The sequence below is a fragment of the Pinus tabuliformis genome, chromosome 4_1 (genome assembly GCF_031772625.1).
Source record: "Pinus tabuliformis cultivar Carrire ecotype Pingquan chromosome 4_1, CPIR1, whole genome shotgun sequence".
Taxonomy (NCBI): Eukaryota; Viridiplantae; Streptophyta; class Pinopsida; order Pinales; family Pinaceae; genus Pinus; species Pinus tabuliformis.
This window is the reverse complement of record NC_142303.1, coordinates 697,912,019-697,921,015: the sequence shown is the minus strand read 5'-3', so window position 1 is coordinate 697,921,015 and position 8,997 is coordinate 697,912,019.

Below are 8,997 nucleotides of genomic sequence, written 5' to 3'. Positions count from 1 at the left end.
AGCATAACCTAGACTAGCCTACCCTATCTTAGCTTAACCTTCCCTAACCTAGCCTAACTTAGCATAGCCTAGCCTATACTAACCTCCTCTAACCTAGGCTAACCTAGCATAGCCTAGCCTAACCTAATCTAATGTAGCCTACCTGGCCTACCTAGTTTACCTAACCTACCTAACCTACCTAGCCTAGACTACACTAGTCAACTTTACCTAGACTACCCTACCTAACCTACCTAGCCTAGACTACACTAGTCAACTTTACCTAGACTACCCTACCTAACCTACCCTCGCCTAACCTAGCTTAACCTGGCCTAGCCTAATCTAGTGTAAGCAAGCCTAGCCTATTCTAGCCTATGCTAGCCTAGCCTAGTCGAACCTAGTCTATGGTAGCCTAGCCAACCCTAAATCATCCTAACTTATCTGAACCTAAACTAATCTACCCTTACCGAGCCAAACCTAACATAGCCCAACCTAACCTTTCCAAGAAGAACCTAGCGTAGCCCAGCCTAACCTAGCCTAGCATACCCTAACCTAGCCTAGTGTAACCTAACCTAACCTAGCCTAGCCTAGCCTAGACTAGCCGAGCCTAGCCTCGCTTAGCTTAGGCTTGCCTAGCCTAGACTAAGGTAGCCTAGCATTGCTTAGCCTAACATAGGGTAGCCTAGTCTTGGGTAGCCTTGCTTAGTGTAGCCTAGCCTAAGCTTAAATAGACTAGCCTAACCTAACCTAACTTACCCCAACCTTACCTAACATAGCCTAGCCTAACCTAGCCTAGGCAAACTTAGCCTAACCTAACCTAACCTAACCTAGCTTAGGCTAGTCTAGCTTAACATATGCTAACCTAGCCTAGCGAAACCTAGCATAGCCTAGCCTATCCTACCCTAGCCTAGATGAGCCTGCCCAACTTAACCTTACCACGACTACCTAGCCTAGCAAGCCTACCTAGCCTAGTGAACCTACCTACCCTGCCTATCCTACTAGATCTACCTAGCCTACCTAACCTAACATATCCTAACATAACCTAACATAACCTAGCCTAGCCTAGCCTACCTTACCTAACAGAGCCTAGCCTAACCTAGCCTAACTTGACCTCCCCTAACCTAGCCTAACCTAGCCTCCCTAAGCTTAAATAGACTAGCCTAACCTAACCTAACTTACCCCAACCTTACCTAACATAGCCTAACCTACCTAACCTAACCTAACCTAGCTTAGGCTAGTCTAGCTTAACCTAAGCTAACATAGCCTAGCCAAGCCTAGCATACCCAGGCCTCTCCTACCCTAGCCTAGCTGAGCCTACCTAACTTAACCTTACCATGCCTACCTAGCTTAGCGAGCCTACCTAGCCTAGTGAACCTACCTAGCTTGCCTAGCCTACTAGATCTACTTAGCCTACATAACCTAACTTATCCTAAAATATCCTAACATAACCTAGCCTAGCCTAGCCTACCTTACCTAGCCTAGCGTAGCCTAACGTAGCCTAGCCTAAAGTAGCCTAGCCTAACCAAACCTCCCCTAACCTAGCCTAAACTACCCTCGACCTGCTTCGCCTACTCTAGTTTAGCCTAGCCTAGCCTAGCCTAATCAAGCCTTGCTTAAGTTATCCTAACCTAACCTAGCCTAAACTAGCCTAGCCTAGCCTAGACTAACCTAGCCTACCTTGGGCTAGCCTGTCCTAACGTGACTTACCGTAGGCTAGCCTAGCATAGCTTGGCCTGGCCTAGCTTGACCTAACCTAGCATAACCTAACCTAGCCTAGCCTAACCTAGCCTAGCAATAACAATATAAGAAAAAACACATGCACAAATTTGATTTCTAAATCAATAAAAATCTCTAATATATACAAATTATATATGTAACATCCATTTCCATGACTCAAAACATTCTATGGCGGGAAAAAAAGAAACTAGGGCGGAGTATAGAATAGCACACAGAAAAAGGTAAATAGCTAAACTAATATGAAAACCATATTTCAAACCCTCTAACAAAGTAAGCAGGTTATTCGAATAATGTGGACCTTGGAGACTGAAAAACACAATTAACGAGAGTTGCAGCCAAATTTTCAAAGATGAAAGAGAGCTGGAACGATGATATTTTACTTGTAAGTGCAGAGAAGCCATCGGGGCATGCAGAACCTTTGATAACTCTCGTGTATTCGCGTTTCGTTTGAGTGCTATCGCTGTCAGGATCTGAATTTAAAGCAAAATTCGAATAAAGCAGCAAAGCGAACCCAAATCATCCAAGGAAAACAGAGGAAAGTCAACTCCAAACCCTGCAAGGCAAAGACATGGCTGAAATGATAGAATAGTTTGGATTTAAAGCAAACGTTTGAGTGCTATCGCTGTCAGGATCTGAATTTAAAGCAAAATTCGAATAAAGCAGCAAAGCGAACCCAAATCATCCAAGGAAAACAGAGGAAAGTCAACTCCAAACCCTGCAAGGCAAAGACATGGCTGAAATGATAGAATAGTTTGGATTTAAAGCACTATATAAACAGGAAAGCGAACCCAAATTGTGCAAGGCAAACAGAGGAAAGTCGACTCCAAGCCCTGCAAGGCAAAGAAAAATTATAGAATAGTTGAATCATGATCTCTGAAAGAAATGCACAAAGAGAAAGAAAAAGGCACATAAATTAAGGGAAGCTTGCAATACATACCATTATGAGGAACATTCATGTCCATAATTTAAAGTAAAAACCCTTACGCTTTATTTCAGAATGGAGGAAAGCTAAGCCCCAAGGAGAACAGAAGAAATTCAAATCTAAACCCTTCAGAGAAAATTTAATAAGAAACTCTGAAATTAATTCATACAGAGAGAAAAAGACAGATATCCATTATATAGGAAACCATTATACAGGAACCATTGATATCCATGAAACCATTATATGAAACCATAAAAAATATAAAGCCTTAAGCAGCCTAACTGCCTCCGTCTGCCCTTCCCTTGATGTTCATTGCTCCCTCGGCGAAGGCAAGGGTCTGAGCGATGGCAGATGACTCACGCAATGGGATCCAAGTCATGATATATTTTGCTAAATGGAAATTTAATCACAGTATTCTACAACAGATAAGAAAATGGATGAAAGAACTTTCATTAATTATTCACCAAAAGATGGTACAAGCGGCTCCTTCGCTTCTGCAAGACGTTAAAATTTAATATGAATTATATTTGCTGGAATTCAAATCTATAATTCAAACCTTTCATATATATTGGACTCTTCCAGACTAATTAAAAACGAAAGTAAATGGTTGCAAACCAAGCCCATCAATATAATTTTAAGAAAACGCTAGGAGTTCATTGAGAAAGAGATTTCGGCCATAATAATGATATTCGGTCGAGGTTATCTTACTTGTAAAAGAGATTTCGGCCATAATAATGATATTCGGTCGAGGTTATCTTACTTGTAAGTACAGAGCAGCCTTCTCTGTTGCTCCCAAATCCAATTCTCCTCCAATCCAGCTTTCTCTGTTGCTCCCAAATCCAATTCTCCTTCAAACCACCATCCTCGTATATCAAATTATAGATACAAAACACAAAGAGACAAATACGACCTCAGACCTAGACGCCCAAAACAGAGAGACACACAAATAGGAAGCGTTCCAACGAAACACAACATGAGGAAGCGAGGAAGAAGCGGGGCAATGTTTGATGTTTCATTTTGTGGGAATCCTATACAACCAATGACTGCTCGTTAAATTTCTATTAAAGTTGCTTTCTCTACTGGAGGATCTGCTTGCCACCGATGCAGTGGAGCGTCCTCCTCTATCACACATAGACGTCATTTAAACTCCACAGGGCTCGAAAGAGTTATATATTCTCAACGGTTCATTTTGTATTTGCTTTTAAATTTAAAATAAATCCAAGAAATTTTCTATTTTTATATTAAATTTAAATTTAAAATAAATCGAAGAAATTTTCTATTTTTATATTAAATTTAAAAATAACTGCAAGAACGGTCCATTAAGACACTAATGGGTTAACGGATTTCAGTCACAATCACCAGATGCTTTTGTTTTTTCAATCATTATATCACTTCTATGTCAGAATCATTAACCGCTTTTCTCCATCGTCCATCGATGCTTCAGTTACTCCAGCTCTTGATATTCTTGTTTTTTTTCAACGGTCAGTTTATAATGCTTTTCGTGAAACTCTCTTACCGTATATCAATGTTTGATGTTTGATGTTTCATTTTGTGGGAATCCTATAGCAGGTTGGACTTCCTGGAGTTTTTACAACCAATGACTGCTCGTTAAATTTCTATTAAAGTTGCTTTCTCTACTGGAGGATCTGCTTGCCACCGATGCAGTGGAGCGTCCTCCTCTATCACACATAGACGTCATTTAAACTCCACAGGGCTCGAAAGAGTTATATATTCTCAACGATTCATTCTGTATTTGCTTTTAAGTAATCTCCATGGTGCTTTTTCTACTTTCCTTTTAAATTTAAAATAAATCCAAGAAGTTTTCTATTTTCATATTAAATTTAAAAATAATTGCAAGAACGGTCTATTAAATTTAAAAATAATTACAAGAACGGTCCATTAATGGGTTAATGGATTTCAGTCACAATCCCCACAATCACCAGATGCTTTTGTTTTTTCAATCATTATATCGCTTTTATGTCAGAATCATTAAGCGCTTTTCTCCATCGTCCATCGATGCTTCAGTTACTCCATGCTCTTGATATTCTTGTTTTTTCTCAACGGTCAGTTTATAATGCTTTTCGTGAAACTGTCTTACCGTATATCAATACCGATCAGTATGCTCTTTTTTCCTTTATATTTATCAACGGTTGCTATTTATATTTTAATTTTATATTCCATTATATTATGTAATCTTAATTTTATTATATTTTTCCATTTTGTTTGGGACACTAACTTTGTGAGGTTTCCATGTTTTTGCTATTTTGTTTTTAAATATTATAATGGTGATTTATTTTATTGAAAGTTAAATGATTTACGATATGCTTAGTTAGCATCCTTAAAAGCTTTTATTTTGTTTTTAAGTTCCATTAACATCATTTTTGGCATATATTATCTAAAAAATTCTATTTATCTATTAGTTTTTGGGCACCAATCTTGTGAGGCTTCAATGTTTTTGTTATTTTGATTTGAAAAATTTATTATATTTAGTGTAGGATGAATGGTTGATATTGACCGTCTAATATATATTCTCTATTGTCTATGATTTTCGGTTACCATCTCTCTCCTCCTTTTTTTCTTTATATTTTAAATTTTAAAATAATTGGAAGAATTGTCCATCAATGCTTCAATTAATGGATTTGAGTCACAATCACTAGATGCCTTCATATTTTATCAACGATTAAGTTTATAATATCTTCCAGTCACAGTCATTAGACTCTTTCAATCTTTAAACCCTTTGGTCCACAAATGCTTTAGTTAATGGATTCTTTTGAGTCACAATTACTGTAGTCACCATCATTTTGTGAAGATTTCAAATATATTGTGTTAAAAGTCGTTGAGTTTGTTAATTTTAAATACATATATTTTTTTTTTTATGTTTATTTACAATAATATTTATATTATATATTATTATTTTTTCACAAAATTTTATAATATTTAATCATTTTTAGAATTTGTATTGTAATTTTTTTATTTGTTTCAAGCTTTATATATGAAGATTTGAACCCTCAATCATATTCTTACACAAAATTTTATAATATGTTCATCCACAAATAAACACACCTCACATTTATGGTACAATTTTATCTAACATTGATGATAAACTATTAATGTGATAGGTCATTTTTATTTATAGCTTAACCTAGAAAACTCACGAATTAGTTGGAAAATAATGGGGATTCTGCCACAATTATGAGGAATTTTTTAAATATTGGTTAGAGCTATCAAACATGAGGATTATGGGTACCCCAAGGGTTTATGATGGTGTTGAATCTATTTCCAACGTAAAAAAGACGAATCAATCAAACACTCCAGATTTTTTGAAAAAAATTACTGGATTACGTCAAGATAAATGTCATCCACCCAAATTTGTGACATCTATAGACAACACCATTCTTTATGAATCATTTTTTGTTTTGCTATATATATATATATATATATATATATATATATTATACAAAATTTGAAAATTCTAAAGAATTAACGTCTAGACATTTTGGGTATGTTTGAGGCTTCTAATATTAGTTTTAACAAGGATAGGTCTATTTATTTTAACCTCAATTTAATTTTGGGTATGCTTGAGACTTGCCAATATTATTTTTAACAAGGATAGATTTATTTATTTTAATCTCAATTTAAGATGGTTGAAACCTTTAATATGAAAATATCTGCTAGATATTGTTGATTTCAAAAGTAAATTCTTCAACATGAATGACTATAAATTTGCTCGCATCCCATTTATCAAATAGAACTAAGTGAAGAAAAAATGGGTCAAGATTTCGATCTAAAATAGAGTCCATCATGGTTAGTGCATGTGTTCACCATAATGGGAGGTCATACAAATAAATATAATATTTAAACTAGATTGGTTAAACATAATCTATGGCTTTCAAAATAATTACTATAAACACTCAATATCTTCCAGTTAAGATCTTCATAGTTTCCATAAAATAGAGTTTCAATCCTAAGGCTTCTAGGGTGGCTCAAATAGAGGGCCATTCAACACTTTCTAAATATTAACACAAAACATTTTTATGGAATGAATTGTTTTTGTTTATTTGTCTAAAGATTTGGTATATATTCTAAAACAATTTTTTCCCAAATTTAATTGTATGTTAATCCCAAAGTTAGAGATAATAGGAGGATTAATGTAACTTAAAATTGGTATGTGATAAGGAAATAGAAAACTAGTAACTTGTAGTGATGATAAGAGGTATTGACACGAAGCATTTGAGGATGGTAATATATATTTATATAGAAATTGTGTTTATGTATGTGAATATTTAGATTTCCTATCATTGGTACTTTAATTTTCAAGAAAATTATACTACATATTTGTAATATAATTTTTATATAGAAATTGCGTTTATTTATGTGAATATTTGGTTTTCCTATCATTGGTAGTTTGATTTTCATGAAAATTAAACTACATAATTTTTCTTTAGTAAACTCTGTAGGAAACTAAATAATGGATTTTTTTTACAAAAAGCATATAGAGTTTTAGAGAGTAGAGTGTTCTTATGGGCACGTCCTTTTCAAAAACTATGTTCTTATTTTTATATTTAAATTTTAAATTATGAATGTCATTATATCATTCCAATAATGAGGCCTTTCATTAGAGAAACATAAATGGGTCTTAGCATTATCAAACAACCATTTTTTGTTTAAAGGTTGTTGGCCTCAATGTCCTTTAGTGTACCTTATAATTTTTTTCTCAAACAATTAATGCTTGAAAATTTATAACAAAATTAGACAAGGGGTTTGTCTTTATATCTTGATATATTTGGCAAGAAAAATGTATTAAAAAATAATAAGAGAAATTATTTTTATAGAAAATATTATATATATATATATATATATATATATATATATATATATATATATATATATATATATATATATATATATATACACACACACACCTTTTCACAAAATTTCTTCAAGTATTTGTAGCCCATACAAATGTGTTTTTCAACCTATAAGTCTATATAATGAATCCAAATCATCACGTAGATAATATTCTCACCTGGAGAAATTTAAATCTGAAAATATGTTTCCATGTTTTTGGCACTAAAATGAATGGACATTTTTAGCGCAAAAATGTATGAAGATTCCTACCACTAATATCAAATGCACATTTGTATCTCTAAAAATTTGTGTGCATTTCTACAACTATTTGCTTGACACATTGGAAATTAAATTTCATTATGGTGGGTAGGTAATGGGAGGGCGAGAGATATAGGGATAAAGGGGCCAAGAAAGATAAAGAGGGAAATAAATAGAGACAAGGGTTGGGAGTTAGGGAAGAATGAGTTAGTGTGTGAGGGGAGATATTGAATAAGAGTTGAAAAGTGATAGAGACAAGAAAAATAGGTGTGGAAGTAGGAGGATGAAGATAGTCATTAGTCACAAAGTGAAGAAGGGAGAGATTGTAACACCCCTCCCTCGTGTACTACATTATTGTAAACCTAAGCTAAGTTAAGGCTAGGTATGATATCCTCCCTTGTGTGTAAAGGTTGTAGACCTAAGTTGAGGAAAGCTAGGTTTGATACCCTCCTTTGTGGGTTAAACTATTCTACAACTATGCTGAGGAAAGCTAGGTGATATGTAATGTGAAAAGAAAATGTATTATTAAATAAATTAATAAAATAAATCACTTGGAGGGCGAAGCACCAAGAGAGATGAGACGACTGCCAAATATCATGAGGAATGGGATAGAGATGAATCTTTCATGATAAGCTTCTAGATGTGATTCTAGATAAGCCTGGATGGATTGGATATCCATCAGATGGATGGGAGATAAAGATCCATCAGATATAAATGCTTTGCACGAGATAAATGCAAGCTTTTATGTGGAAACGCATCTTAGGAGATAGAGACGAGCATTTCCACATAAGACCTAGGTAAATGGAAAAATCCATAAAGCGGGACGCTGCTAATGTTAACTAAATCATGAAAGAGGGTATTAAATATCCAATGCATTGGTCATTTGAGGACAGTTGATCCATGGAAAGATCTTCGACTCGGGGGGAGTCAGAGGTGATTCATGGCTGGGTGGTGCTGCTCCTCCCTCCAAGTGAGATACAGTTGGTGATAGATACGTGGAATGTGTGTATAATATTTCTTCCCTTTCTGTCTAAATCTCATTTGGCTTATGAAAGAATTTGTATAGATATTCTAGCAATTAGAATGATTGAAGGAATTACATCTGACTCTTATATATGAGTAGATTTACCTGTGGTCATAGAATTTATGAGATAATGTTATATGGTTGCAAGTGAAAATTTTGGCATAAAAATGAAATTCTAAGTTAGGTTGTTAAAGGATCAATGTGTAGAACTTATGTAATATTGGTATATCTA